At 44.4% G+C, this 15,853-nt stretch overlaps 1 long non-coding RNA gene across 1 annotated transcript; it reads right to left on the bottom strand.

The window, feature by feature from the left end:
- Positions 1–1,721: 1,721 nt before the first annotated feature.
- LOC104656148 lies at positions 1,722–15,816 on the bottom strand. The gene is made up of 3 exons (XR_747075.2): positions 15,671–15,816; positions 3,725–4,045; positions 1,722–2,084 (listed from the first exon to the last, which is right to left on the bottom strand). It is a non-coding gene; the product is annotated as an uncharacterized LOC104656148 (long non-coding RNA).
- Positions 15,817–15,853: the final 37 nt, after the last annotated feature.

Consider the following 15,853-nt stretch of genomic DNA (forward strand, 5'->3'; position numbering starts at 1 on the left):
CTGGTGTCGGGAGAGGCACGTTTTATTGCAACCTGGGTGATGAGAATTCTCTTCCTATCATTGCAAGCTATTGAGCTCCTTCTCCTCAAAGGGTTAACTCCTTCAAACCCTGCCACTTACCTTAAAAGAGTTAAAGATCCTAAGAAAGAAAAGCTTTGGCTTTTTAACTCATTGAAAAATAACCTTGTTTCCAAAACTCTATGGTCTAAGAAGGATTTCAGCAGTGCCAGTGAGGTAAAGAGAAAACTGCAAGAGACACTCTGCATATGGCGAAGATGAACACTCCTGTCTTCTGTCTCCTAAGAACACTACCAAGTTCCTTCTAAATCTTTAAAATATATGGACAGACAGAAAGCACTTAGCATCAGTTTCTCCATGATGAATAGAGTTAACCTTTGTAGTTCGCCAAAAGTCAGTAAGTTTTTCTTTCCCATTTGTTTCAGTCGAATGACGAGTAGAAACGCAGGTAGGACCAGATAAACTCACATTGTCTCGGCCTTTTTGCTTAATGACAGCAGCCGACTGCTTACAGCAGCTGGTAAAAGAGACGTGCTAATATTAACTTATTTAAATAATCAGGTTACATGTAGTGACAGACGCACTCAAATTTATTAAAGTGGCTTGAAAAATATTTAGATGCCTTTTCTTTGCAGACGTCATGAATGGTCAATTGCCCCAACATTTCTGTGGCTGCATTAAAAAATACACTTGGTTTCTAGAAGAATGCAAATTCCAAGGAATATAATAAAAATGTTCTTTTAAATAACTAGTTATGTCACTTTGCAAATAGCTTTGATGTAGCATTCCTGCCTGCATAAAGTTGAAGCTACATCTGTGTCAGCCATACCTGCGTTTATGATACCTTCCCTGAGAGAGCAATTAGGGGCTGGTGAGGGCTGGAGTTCTAGCTAATATTTGAAACCTACATGTGCGTCTGCAAGCTAAAGGGGGAAAAAGGACTGTGATCATCTGTGAATAGAGAAAAGAATTCTAACAATTCCTACCTTTTAGACACTTGATAAAAAATGCGGTTGGGGGTGCCTGGAGAGTCTCAAGGGAGTGGCTTTTCCGCTGAGAAATGAAGACTGCCACATAGCCTCCAGCTGGGCTTGCTATAGGAAGCTTACAATTCGGCTCTCTTCGGTGGAGTTTGAAGTTAAATGGTCCTGTCTGTTTCTTCTCTTGTTTGTGTCACTTGTTAAAGATGTCTTGAAATGCACCATTATAGTTTCTTTTTAGTTGATTGTAACAGAACGAAGCTAGTCATCTTGCATTTTGGCTATCTCTAATTTCCTATAAGGGCCCATGGACTAGATCTTTTCTTTTCTTTTTTTTTAATTCTCAAATATAAAAACATTTGACTTGCTATTACTCTTAATGTAACTGTAGATCTTGTAATAAAAGGTGAAGTGAAATGGAGTGTCCATAAATCAAGCAAATGAATACACAGAAAAGAACTAACGATACATATAGTCAAAAATATGTGTTGCCTTAAAGGAGATGCTCGGCATTGTGTGTGTGTTTTAATATTATGCTTTTCATTAGGCTGGACTCTGTTTTACAGGGAAGACAAGTATTTCCATATTTGAATTTTTCTTTCTCTCTTCCAATCCAAAAGAGAATTTCTTTTGTTGTTGTTGTTGTTAGTTTCTTTCTGAAAGGGAAAGAAATTAACATCGCTTTCCCCCCATAAATATATGTGGTGAAAAGCTTGCAGGGTGTTTTGACGAAGCATGCAAAATGTTTTATTAATCAGAGTAATAGAGTAGAAATGAAGGCAGTATGTCTTTAAAAGTGCCTGGGTGTCCAGGTATGCGGGGAGATCCGTAAAACCGTTGACCAAGCACAATGTACGTAGACAAATGTCTTCTCATTGTGTGATGCGTGAAGGCCATGATAGATGGCTTCTAACAACAAAGCGTGGCCACAGAGACAAAATTAGTGTTGTTTTAATTACCAGTGTCTGTAATGTTATCTATCCATAACTGCCTGACATAGACCGTCACAGAGGGTCAGAAGGCGACCCGAGCTCATACTTCCACACGCAGCTTCCTTATCGGTTCTGGAGTTATAACAGCAGTGTGCTTAAAAAAAAAAAAAAAAAAAAAGAAAAGAAAAGAAAAGAGAAAGAAAAAGAAGAAAAGAAAAAGTTTAATTCTTCACTTGAAACATTTATTTATAAGAAAAAATTGTTTCTTGTTTAAGGGAAGTGCCTTTATCTTTTTCTTTCAAAGCAGATCTTATTAAATGCTATTTGGAGGTCAGAGTAATGGGCAGAAAATGGGACTGGCCTTGACATTCTTCAACTAAAGTTTACACTCTCGGAGCGGTGTTTTTTGTCAGTCACAAATAGCATTATGACACTAATAGGAAAGAAGGTTCTTTATTTTTGAAACCTCCTTGAGCTGAGATGGGCTGCTCTTCAGACATTAGTAAGTGTGTATATTGTGAAGATGAAGTATCCCTTACTTTCTGAGCTTGCGGGAGATGAAAGATAGGCCAGTTTTTGAAAATGGCCTGCGTGGCACATGCTATAAATGAGCAGGGAAAGCAATCGAGCTAATAGATTACAGTAATTATCCAATCTTTGGCTAGTTTGTATTGGCAAACTATAAATACAGTACACATTAGAACAAGGTGCTTTCAGAATGTACATGAAAGGTCATTGTAATTTGCAAGTCGCTAGTCATTAGAATATGCTAAAAACCATTGCTTCAGGGCTCAGATTTTAATGATGAATACATTGATTATTAAGTAGCAGAGGAAAAATGTACAAGAGCGGCTGTGGTGTAATGATAGGTCGCTTTATTTTGGGAAGGAAATCAACTCAGCTTCAGAATGCAGGCATTGAGGAATATAATTGCAGTGAGGAAAATTCCTCAGAGGAGCTTGGCACATATTAAAAGCAAAAACTTGAGACATGTTTGTGATAAGATTACTAATAAATCTCTGGTAAGTCTTAGACTCCTGACAATAATACAGCAACAGAGTACTTCATCTTCTCCAAGCTTTAGAATTTAAGATCAGTCACAAACAATCTAAATTACGACTGATACTAGGCAGATGCAGTACTGGACGATGTTGCTTGTCATAAATCTCTCGTTCCTTATATGCAAATTAAACTCCATTTTAAAAGATAATTTTTCACATGGTGATCGCCTTTATTTGCGAAACGCTGGTGATTTTTAATGGGGAGAGAGAAAAAGCCAGGCTCTACATCCGGGAATGATTTCGTGCAAGAGGGGAGGCAGGAGCCTGTCATCTGGATGCTTCGGGTGGGGCACCTTGACCGGCTTTGGAGAGAAGTTAGGGACCAAGTTGGGCTTAAATACAGCCACACTGTGCCTAGAAGCTGCCTTGGCTGCTGGCTGCAAGGGGAAGTCCCTGGGTTGCATCTGTGTTGCAAGTCTTTCTGACTTTTATATTTCAGAGTGGTGTGCCTGTTTCTGCTTGTTCTGGGATGGAGGCATTTTCTCTGACAGTCACCCACCTCCTGCCCTCCTCCTGCCCTGTTCTATCTCTGCTGAGGAGTTCACCCTCTGCCCCTTGAACCTCATTTCTCCTAGCTGGCTATGGGCCGAAACCTGGAGTAACTCCTCACATGGCTGTCCTGGGTATCTTTTCCAAAAGAAGTCAACATGGAAATGGCCTGTAGTCCTGAGTCCTGTACCAACCGTTATCACTTTTTTTTTTTTTTCATTTTAAGAGCAAAGCAGCAGCTTACCTCTGGGTCCTGATAGATAGAGAGGGAATGGCTTGCTTTTCCTCATCACAGTCTGTACTCATGAAATGTTTGTCTCTGAAGCCCTGAATTTTTACTGCAGGGCTGTTGATAGGAAACTTGGAAAGAATAAAAAAAAAAAAAAAAATTAAAGAGTGGGAAGCACCTGCCTTTTCTGAAATCCATCACTCCGCTATGTCATCCATGGACCTCGAGGTTTATAGGAGATGCTCAGCCTCTTTGTTGAAGCCACAGGGCAGTGAGGCCAGGTGTGTTGAAGGCCTTTCCAGGGCCCCAGAGACAGGGATGCTGGCTGGCGTTTATCTGGCAAAAGAGTAAAGCAAACGGATTTTCACACCGTACTGGGTTCACTGGGGTAGTTTGGGGGCAGGGTGCTTGGGATAATCTTATTCTATATACACCTCCAAGGAAATATCAGGACCAAGGCGCCAGGTGGCCAAGTGTTTTCTAACGAGTAGCAGCACCACCCTGGAAATCTGGGTCCCATCAGAGGTTGGGCAAATTCTTCTTTTCCCCTGGTGCTATCAGGATGGAACTCCTACTATTTTTCTATTGTTTTCTTGGAAATACATTGGCAGGTCCCAGAGAAGTGTTGGGAAGTCTGTATTTGTGCTTCCTTTTGTCTTTCTGTCATTCTACCCCCACACCCTGAACACACACACTCTCTCTCTCTCCCCTCACCTTGCTCCCGTCTCTCTCCACGTCCTCTCCAAATTAACAAAACTTAAAACAAAAACCAAGTGCTTGTTGATCAGTGCTGACAAAACCTGCTCCAGGAGGAAGGGACTAGTGGCTCCTTGGGGGCAGATGCGGTGGGAACCAGGTGGAGCGGCACATCCCTCTGGGTCCTGTGTAGCTAGTCATTTTATCAGCCTGTGCATTAAGGGGCAACACCACACAAGGGTAAGAGTATAAACATGCTTTACAATTCTCAGCTCCCTAGCATAAGAATACTTCCTGCGTGGATGTAAATTTACAACAGGTGCTTATCAAATGTGAAAATGCTTGCAAATCAGAAACAAACTTAAGGGTGAACATATCTCAGTGACGGCTTTTGCAACGGCTGTGCTTGATGTTGGGCTACAATGTTGTTCCTCTTTAGTTTCCACATGAAGTGTCTTTCCATGGTTTGCCACAGGGAGAATGATGATGGCTGAGCCTCAGACACTGGTGTGAAGATGCAGATTTGTTTAATGAAATCCGTATTTACCATTGGGTTACAAGCACAGCTAATATGCCCTACATTCAAACGAGAGATCTTCACTCTGAGAACTAATATTTTCATTAATTGTGTCTTTCTACCAGAAGGCAGACATCATCTAACCATCTTTGCAGCGTAACTGCACCTGTGATAGAAACATTTTTCAACCGTCCCATTCTCGATGACTAAAATGTGTTGTATTTGTAAATAAGGCAATAGCTTCTTTTCTTGGTTTGCCTGTCCTAAGTGGTGAATTCTCCAGTATAATCGGGCTGCGTGTGCTTTTTCTGAATTGCACTTTTTGTTTTGCAGCTTTAAAATAGTCCCCACCCCTTTGCCCCCCAAATCTTTCAGGTTTGCTTGTAAGATGTACTTGTTGTGCAGGAAGTAATTAGCCTGTTACAGAGATATTAATTAACATGTTGAAAATGTTTTCTTTATTAATGAGAAATTCACACATTCTATTTAAATTAATTTGTATAGTTTAAAATTAATTTATCGTGGCCTTTGATGACCTCAGATCTACGAAGACAAAACTGGAGTATTGTACTAACTGTTAAACCATTCATTAAACATTTTATGCAAATAGTGTTTGTTTATAAACAAATTAACTGCAAGGATTTTCAAAACAGGTGCTGTGTTGTGAATGCGTACTAAATGATGTGGTACTGAAAGAATTAATTAGACCTTCAAATGTAATTAGTTGCAATAATTTGCGTGATTAGCGGCTTGGTTAAGAAGTAAGACACACACATTGTAATGCATGGGAGAGTCACTGCAGTAGCTTTGTTTTTCATATGGTGAGGATGAGTCTTCTCCATGTTTAGGAAATTTTTCAAAAAATTGCTGACATAGCTGCAGTTAATTGCCAAGTATCCTGTGGGGGGTAATGTTGTTGTCGTCTTTTTTTTTCCTCTTTCTCCCTTGGCTTCTTGCAATGCATAGCCACTGGATGCAATGCTGTTTATTTGCACCTTTATGAATTTTTAAAAGAGAAAGTTGTTAACCCCAGATCTTTTCATCCCCAGAGGATATGACAATACTTAACACTTTGAGGGTTAAAAGACAGTACACAATTATTATAAGCCAAATGAAACATGTCCTGCATTTCAGGAGCGGCTGTTATCGCTCAGGGAATAGCGACAGTCATTTTTTTCTTGATGTTGCAGTGGAAGTGTCTCTTCTGTTCTTTCAGAAGATGGGCTGCCACTGTGAACAGTTTAGTCCGATGGGCCATGGAAACTGGTCCTTGTCACTGCTGATGGCTTGTTTACACGTGGCTGTTGTTCTAGAGGCAAGGCCATTGAGATCCCTGGGACCACAGCTTTGAGATGGATTTATTCTCTAGGGCCATGTTGCTGTGAGATGGCGCTCAATGTCTTAGGGACCCTCAGACCTCTAACCTCTATGCTGAGACCTTCCATAGTATTGTCCTGCTTTGAAGGATCCTGGTGAAAAATAGACCAGAGTGATTTCATTTCTTCATTTGTTCAGAAATATTCATTGCGTGCTCACGAGGCACCAAGGCCCTGTTTTAGGCTCCAGGGGGATGCGGTAGTGACTCATATAGATGATGTCCTTTTCTCGTGCAGCTTCATTGGGTGCAAAGGCAAACAACCAGGTGCCAAGTCTCAGACAATTTCAGCTATGAAGAAATAGGAACTTGGCTGATTTCTCCTTACTTAAGTACACAATTCCTATTGACGCACCTTTGAACAACTGTCACTCTTGTGCCCTCACTGGGCAAGAGTGACATCCTGTACTGGAGGAGATGGGATAGAGGGAAGGGTAGTTGGTTAAGGGGTGAGCCAGAGTTCTAAAATAAGCCTGTTTTATGCCTGTGTGTGTGTGTGTGTGTGTGTGTGTGTATGTGATGTATCCTGCTGTTCCCGAAACCTACTAAATGACAGAAAGACTTGAAATGCATGGTTTCACTGGTTTCACATTTTATGAAGGCTCCTTTACCCAGGGGGAGAGTTGAATTATCTCGTCCCTTCCCTACCACACTGAATGACCTTGGGCAGGGCTGGGGTGAAATCTGATTTCCCTTCCAGCTCTATACATCAAGGATTCTACTCTCGGCCTTGGAGAGGTTGAGGATCTAGAGACAAAAAAACTTGTGAGTTTCCGTAAGACCACGGCTTTTCCTCCTCTGAATTTCTTGGCAGTGTTTGATTCTGTTCATCCTCATTTTCAGCTGGTGTTTGCAAAGCAGTCTTTAAAATAGGCCCTTTTTGGATGATGTTTGAACTTGAACAAAATTAACATTTGCGTGTCATCAGTAGCCGCAGTGCATCATTCTGGGCAGTGAAGGATGAAAAGTCAAGAATGTGGGCCGCTTGATTAAAATGAACAATCCAGGAAAGTTCGGAAAGATGGATACGGAGAGCTTGCCTGCTAATTTATGTGGACTCGATTCCAATTGCAAAGGAACATTTTTTTCCCCTTTGAAACTTTTAAGAAATTAGGTTTTAAAGCTGAACTGGTGCACCACTCAACTTAAAATAGAAGAGAATTTGATTTTATGTGGTGCCTTTCACATTCCTGCACTCTATATAATAGCACACATCAGAGCTCCTGGCTGCAGGGTGGCTGGCAGGCCGGGCTAGGTTGAATGATTTCCTGAGAAGGGGATGAACAACCATCCCCTTTGCAAAATACTTGGAAAGAGCTTCCTGTGGGGTTTTAAAGCTTCTCTCTTCGGGGCCTTTGCACATTTTCTCCCTCCCTGGACTGTGAACATGGAGCAAATATTTACTGGGGTCTTAGGAGCTCTGCACACAAATTGTCCTCTGTGCGCAAATATCATCCTAAATATTTACTGGGACCTTAGCACCTCTGCCCACAAATTGTCCTCTGCATGCAGATACCATCCCGTCCTAGAAGATTCAACTAGAATGTTGTTTCCTACTCCCCAAGGTAACGTTAATAGTTCCTTCCTCTGAAGTAACCTCTACAGTAGTATTATCAATTATTGGGCTCTGTTGTGTGTGTCCTTAGGAAAATGAGTGCCCTTGACTGAGCCTCACCTGCACATTGGAGCCATGCATACAATTGCCTGAAGGTAGAGGGAGAAAGCTCAAACTAAATGCCCAGTGTGCAGGCTCCTGATAAAAGTCAACATACCCTCTTGCTTCCTCTACCCCTGCACTGGGGAGGAGTGCTGATGAGCAGACAACAGGCAAATGAAACCTATCTCCCTGTCCACAGGCTAGAAGGGGGCTGGCGACAAGTCATGGAAGGTCCCATATGTCAGCTATTCTTGAGTTCCCAACTGATTGCAATAGCTACTGCCTTTTGAGAACAGACACTTTGTTCACATATTACCAAGCAAGACACAAATAGACACCTAACTGTTCTCCTTACTGGTGTATGTATGACTTCTCTTATGAGCCTCAGTTTCCCCAATTGTGAAATGAGCCGTTCTGGTGCATTAGGGCTCCTTTCCATTCTGATACTTTAGGAACCTGTATTTGGCTTTGAAATAATTATAGAATCAGGAGATAAATTAGACCAAGATATTTCCTTTGCCCTACGATTTTTTTTTTTTACAGATTCAGTTTGAGTTATATTCTCTCTCTCTCTCTCTCCCTCCAGTGTGATATATGAAAAAACAGACTTTAAAATGGACCTTGTAGAATAATATTTGGATTAGAACAGAATGCTATTCAAATATGCGTTCAGGTGATTTCTGCTTAAGCATGTTTTGGGTAAAAAAGTTAAAAATGGGGAGATTCCTTAGACTTAGGGAGCTGGAGCTGGAGGTAAGTTGCGAGGAAGGAGAAAGTGGCTGTCCAGAGGAATCTAGGATGTCTCTGAGGGTCTCACTACCCTGGATACAGAAATGGTGGCTCTGTGGTAGAGGGCTTGAGCAATGTTAAAAACGAGGAAATAATCTGAGCAACCACAATGATTAATACAACACTCGTCTTCAAAAAGCCATGAGATCTTTAGTATCTACAAAATATATGAGGCTTCAGTTGAAGTTTTTATCAGAGAGATGCAGCTGGGGTTTTATTTCATCTTCACTCAGCTGAAGGCAACCTTGAGGGCTGGATGGAAGGGGGTGAGGTGGGCGGAGAGAGGTCTGAGGATAGAGAAGCAATATCCCAGCATAGGCACCTCGGGAAGCTTGGCGTTCTGTGTTGGCATACAGAAAAGTACAACAGGGGGCTTGTTTGGTGTCAGACACTGCTGGCTTGAATGGTATCAGTCCTGGGTGTCACTCTCTCCTCTACCACTGACCTCTCCCAGCCTCAGTTTCCTCCTTTGTTGTTGTTGTTGTTTTTTTTTTTTTTTTGAGATGAGGTCTCCCTCTGTTGCTCAGGCTGGAGTGTAGCGGTGTGATCTCAGCTCACTGCAACCTCAGCCTCCCGGGTTCAAGCTATCCTCCTGCCTCAACCTCTCCAGTAGCTGGGATTACAGGCATGTGCCATGATGCCTGGCTAATTTTTGTATTTTTAGTAGAGACAGAGTTTCACCATGTCGGCCAGGCTGGTCTCGAACTCCTGACCTCAGGTGATCCACCTGCCTTGGCTTTCCAAAGTGTTGGGATTGCACGTGTGAGCCACTGTTCCTGGTCACTTTCCTCCTTTGAATACTGGTAATGTGTAAGCCCTACTGTGCAGGTTTCTTTTTTTTGAGGACTGGAGAGAACCTAGGGCAGGGTCCTATGCATAAGTGGAAGTCACCTGAACACATATTTGAACAGCATTCTGTCCTAATAGCATTCTGCCCTAGACAGTGCTTGCAGAGAACAGACACTCAACAAGTGTATGTGAATGTGCATAGTAACGTTATTCCCTTGGGTTTTCAAGTGCACATTTCCATTTGGGGCCTGGCCCTTCCCTGTTTTCTCTCTCCACTCTGTTTTGAAGAGCTCATTGCTTTTCGAAGGAGCTGTTGATGGACTGTGTTATGTTGTAGGTTCCAGCCTGAACATCTCCAAGTAACAATTTTGGAAGAACACACGTATATACAAAGAAGTTAGACGTGTGAGAAGACTAGCATTGGAGAGAGGCTCAAAGAAGAGGCCACGTCATCTGATTCGTGTAAGAATTCACTGATTTTGTCTCCAGGAGGGACTTAGGGTCGGCATTCCTTCGTTTGGTCGGTTTCCCTGGAAGGTAAGGGGTGAACCCATCCAGGGCAGTGCCGTTGCGAAGCAGTGTGTTTTTACTTGGAAATTCCTTTCCACATCTGAGGCACAGTGATGACTCATCTGACTCTCGCTTTTCAACTCATTTCCTCTGGGGCAATTCTCTCTGGAGCCTGTGCCCAGATGTTTTTTTTTTTTTTTTCCACCATTGGCAAGATGGAAGGGATGCTGGAGAAAAAGTTTTTCTGGTTCCCAAGCATCAGCAAATTCAAGTGAGCGTCCAAAGGTAATTGTATTAGGCAACATACTAGTCTTACTCTAATGGTCTTACGAGCCCCAATGATAAAGTGTGTATGTTCCAATGATTATAGGAATTTTATTTTCATCTGGTTTTCATATTGCTATAAATATTTTGCATTTACCAAATAAAGTGGTTGCTATGTAGAGATCATAACTTCTGAGACCTAAATTTGCTTCAGATGATAGGCAAATTATAGAGTACAATATGTGATCAAACAGCAGTACGGAAAACTTAAATAGAGTGAGCCCTGAGGACGAAGCCTGCTTAAAACTATGGGGGATGGAATAAATGGGAGTTTTAGCAAAGCTATCGCTGATTCCAGCAGATAAATTATGCTCTGCCTTTTGTATCTCTTTGGGACTGTACTACATAAATTATGACCAAATATAATTTAGGCTATCAGCCTATATTTCTGAACATCCATCTTGTACATTTTAAGTACAAAATTACCATTTTGCAGAAGTATAAAATTGAGACAAATTTTTTTCCATCTGTGCATTTAACTTCTGCATACTTTATAGCAGCTAACGGGTTCGAGAGGACCTCATTACCATCCGGAGGGGACGTTAGCCCCGCGACTATATAACTGTATTAAGATCTACATAAACGGGAATAAAGTTCGAGGGACAGTGGAATGTGGAATTATATATTCTTTCTTAAATGGAGATGTAACTTTTATATAAAACTGCTCGTCGCTGCTTTTCTGAATAAGAGTCGCTGTTTATACATTCAAACTTCCTGATGGAGGAGGCTGTGTTTAGGAAAACTCCTTTCAAAACATGCAGAAAAGGGCAGGCTCTTGGTGGCAAAGGGGACCTTCCAGAGATCCCTTGGCCATGGGAGCGATGATCTGGTCTTGAACTCTGGCGTGGCCCATGGAGATGACAGTGACTTCTTGGAGCCTCATTCTACTGCCCCTCAAGTACCGCCTCCTCAGATTTCTGAGTGATATGAGTGGGCAAGTCAGACAGGGCCTGTGCCCACCGATCAGGGTTGAGGCTCCCTCGAGTGACTTTACCTCACTGGGAGGCCTGGGTCTGGGTGGGGGACTGCACTGGACTATGAAGCAATGAGAACAGGCAGGGATTTGGGGGGCGGGGGACCAAGTTCACTTTCCCTGACAATTGCAGGTCTTCTGACGGTGCTTGACAAACCTTTGGCCAGGGACTGGGGCAGTCCAGGTTTCTTCCATGCAGAACTGGGTTCTTCACAACCCAGGGTAACATTGCTCTGACAACTGTTGTTGCATCTGAGGACAAGTTTTCTACTTTTGAGCTTGCAGCATTGTTTGAGCTGGAATGGAGCCTCTTGCAGCTCATAGCATGGGGCAGCGGGAGGTGCAGGTGGCAGGGGGATGTTAAGACTTTGCACCCTTTGTGCCAACTGGACAGCACCATATAATCCTCACCTCATGTCCTGTCACTCCTTTATAGACAGCCGTTCGTTTTTGAAAGATCTTAGAGAATTTCTCCCTTTAATATTCTTTTGCTTCTATATATGATTCATTTTCCCCTCTCCCTTAAACTAGTTTTTTTTTTTTGTTTTCTTTTTCTTGTGTCTTTTCTCTGCTCCTGGGTGTGTGTCTTTTCCCTTCCATTTCGTCTGTTTTTCTGCCTGTCTTCTTTCTTACCCTCCCCCGATGGCCAAATTGCAGAATGAACTTATATTTCAGCCAAACAAGGTGGCTTAATGGTCTACTTGATATGAGGTGTTGCAAGCTTAGTTCCTCAAGAGGCTGCAATCCAAGTGAAGAGCGGCTGACCAAGTGCACAGGGAACAGACAGTCAGGGCTCCCATCTAGCCGGAGGTCTGGGCATCAGTCACTGCTGTGGAATGTTCGGAGATGGGAGTGATGATACCAGACACGGATAGGAGTCATTGCACAGGTCAAATAACAGGACAGATCCCTATTTCCTCACCTGTTTTGGGAAAATACTACAGAGAAAGAAGGGCTTATGCAGAGATGGGTGCCTGTCTCCGCTCTACAGGAGTGGCTTCGGAAGGACAGAAGTCCCAGCTCTGTTTGGTGGTTGAGCACACTGCTCTAAGAAGGCATCAAAAGGAAATTCTTTCATGGGTAAGGTCTGGTCATGTTTACAATGGAAGATTCCTCCTTTTTTTGAGACAGAGTTTTGCTCTGTCACCCAGGCTGGAATGTAGCGGCTGCAGTGGTGCGATCTCGGCTCACTGCAATCTCTGCCTCCCGGGTTCAAGCGATTCTTGTGCCTCAGCCTCCTGAGTAGCTGGGATTATAGGCATGTGCCACCGTATCTGGCCAATTTTTGTATTTTTAGTAGAGATGGGGTTTTGCCATGTTTGCTAGGCTGGTCTTGAACTTGTGACCTCAAGTGATCCACCCACCTCGGCCTCCCAAAGTGCTGGGATTACAGACATGAGTCACTGCACCCAGCTACAGATTTCTCATTTTTTATATGGGAAAATTCACAGGGGTACCTTGGGGGCTGTATCCAGGGCTGGCTCTCCTGAAGGCGCTCAGAGCTCACTGTAGGCTTGACACTGTCTTGGGTTCCCCAAATCCAGGGAAAATGCATCCAGCAGGAGAACTTCGACTCTTTCCATCATTGAGGAAGTGACTGGCAAAGGAGGCGACAAGAGGCAGATGCATTGAGACCTGGGAACCAGGATCTATCAAGCCCGGGTGTCCCAGCCTCGGGCAGGGATGTCCACTCAATCATCCCCTCATTAGCTATTCAGTCAATGTCTATTGAGGACCTCCTGTGAGCCAGGCAGGTTCTATTTCAGTGACTAAGATACACCTATACCTTGCAGATCACCAGATAACAAGCAAGCAGTACAATACATAAATTTAAAAACTTCTAGTTGGTGATAACTAGAAAACTAGCATTGGAGAGACGCTCAAAGAAGAGGCCACGTCATCTGATTCGTTTAGGAATTCCCTGATCTTGGCTCCAGGAGGGACTTAGGGTCAGCACTCCTTGGTTTGGTCAGTTTTCCTGGAAGGTAAGTCTGAGAATTTCTTCAAAAAACAGAGCAGAGGCATCATTTAGAAAGTGCCTCGAGTTGGCGGCTACACTGGGGTGAGTGGCGGGAAGTCCACTCTGAGGCAGTGACTCCTGGGCTGAAGCCTGTTGGATGAGAAGGAGACGGCCATGGAAGCGGGGAGCAACAGAGGGGACCACGTCGGGAAGGCCAGCGTGAGGATTGCGTAGACACCACCCCTGCTGGCTCTGTCGTCCTCTGGGCTCACTCATGACAGCTCTGAGGGTAACCACAGAAGAGCCTTGAGTCAAATCGGTGAGGAGGCAGGGTGGGATTGTGGTAAATGTCCAATAGGTAAGCCTCCTGAGGTTCAGAAGAACTGGTCACTGTCCCAAGGTCACGCAGCGAGTGAGTGACAGAGGGGGCATCTGAACGACAGCTTCCTGGTTAGACTTCCTCCTACTGTTCCTTCTGCATTTTCAAGTCCAGATGGGGTATCCAGGAGGTGCTGCCATAAGAGGCATGTGCTGCGTGTCATTTCCCATTCAGGACCTTGTAAACCATGGGCAGCAGTTTTGAGAGTTGAAGCAACATTAAACCTTGAGGAGGATTTGAGAGTTGAAGCAACATCAAACCTGCTTGAAGAGGGTGCTTCTTCCCAGTGGCTGCCTACCACCACTCCCCCAGGTTGTGACACTGCACATTGTAAGGGCTGCCTCATGTCTAGCGGGATGAATATGGATGGGGACCCTGCCCTGTGCACCGGGGTGCAATGATCCTATGACTCAAGCATTCCCATAAGTTGCCTGCAAATAGTGAGCCCAGAAGAGCTGGGGGCTGGCTCTGTCCATACATCAACACTCAACTGCTCTCTTAATGCAGAGCTCGGGTTCAGAACAGGTGCAGGTAGAGATTGGCTTTGAGCAAGGACAGATGGACACCACCACACTGTATCACAGACTCTGTTCATTCCCCCAAAGCCCAAGGTCACACCTTTGGCAGAGCCTGGGTTATCAGAGCTGAGACCAACTCTCACCGCCTTCAGGTGCTGGGGAAACTACCCATTCATTTGCTGAGAGAAACACAACCCCCCTGACCTGGAAATGTACCCATTGGCTTTATCAACACTTTATTCTCGTGATGGATCACCCCAGGAAGCCAGGCTGTAATCCGAAACCACACTATCAAATCACCCTGGGAAGCAAGATTGTGGGCCACTGTCATGAGCATATTCTTTTGCTGAAGACAACTGGAGATGTCCAGCCAGTTTGGAGCTAAGCCTGAGATCTGTGGGAAGAGCTGGGGTTAGCACCTGGAGTGACAGATAAAGCTATGGCGGGGGAAACGGGGCAGATTGTCGGTGGAAGCCTGGGGACCACCACCAACCAGGGAAAGGTCAAGAATGAGGAAGTCATGGGTGGAGCTGAGCTGGAGTGGTCATGGAGGAAGGAAGAAAACCCGAGGCCAAGCGGGTAGATAGTTTCAAGATGACAGGAGTGTTCAGTGGTAATGAACACAGCAGCTATGTTCAGCCACACAAGGACTGAGGAGTGGGTGTCCATGAGATCTGCCTATGGGAAGGTCACTGATGATGGACTGAGTGAGAGGGAGGAGCTCATCACGTTAAAGGTGGTTAGTTTGTTGGTTTATGGTAGGAGTGCTTTAGCTGGTGGTGATGGGGAGAACAGAGTGGAGGAGAGAGAAGACCGTGGGTGACAGGGAAGAGCAAGGAGGGAAGGTTGGTCTTCAGTGGTTGGTTAGACAGGCAGGAAGGTGTCTCCATGAATGTTGCTAAATTTGTAGGTGGAAGGATGAGGTCATAAGAGCACTGGGAGGAATGAAAGAGGAAGCTGAAAACAGAGGCGGAGAGCCCTGATGGAGGGACCCAGGGCGCAGCGGAGATGGGGGCCCACATGCAGTGCTACACAGTGGAGAAATTCTTACCATTAGCTCTCAGTCACATGGGAGGAGGAGGGGCGAGCAGGGTACAATCTCTGTAGGTTTAAGGACAAGGAAGAGATGTAGAATAACTGAGTGCCCAGCTGAGACCAGTGTGTCTTATGAACCAGTGTGGGTTCTGGGCTGTGTGGGAGGGAGGAGCTGCCAGGAGGGACTGATGCAAGGTGCAGGGGGCTAGTGTCACTTTCCTGCAGGTCTCTGGGAAGAAAACCCGGTGTCTGAAGACTGGGAGCAAAGACGGCTGTGGTCGAGGGGAGGACGTGGGGATGTGAGAGTTCTGAGACCTGTCCCTCCACCCTGTGGTGGCGACACTATTCTGGGACAGTGCTGGGCGAGGATGACTGAAGTGGAAGAGCTCACAGGCTTGAATCCTGGCTTTTCTGCGTGAGATCGAGCGAGATACTTCACCTTTTGGGCTTCCCCAAATGATGGCGGTAATGATGGTGCTTCCATGATAGGATTGTGTTACCATGTGGCAAAGCAGAAGCAAGTCGGAATCCGGAAGAAATGATCCATGTGGTGCCTTAGGCCAGGGCAGTGCTTAATAAATGATTGCCACTATCGTTGTCATCGTCGTCATCATCATGATGT

The sequence above is a fragment of the Rhinopithecus roxellana genome, chromosome 12 (assembly GCF_007565055.1).
Source record: "Rhinopithecus roxellana isolate Shanxi Qingling chromosome 12, ASM756505v1, whole genome shotgun sequence".
NCBI lineage: Eukaryota > Metazoa > Chordata > Mammalia > Primates > Cercopithecidae > Rhinopithecus > Rhinopithecus roxellana.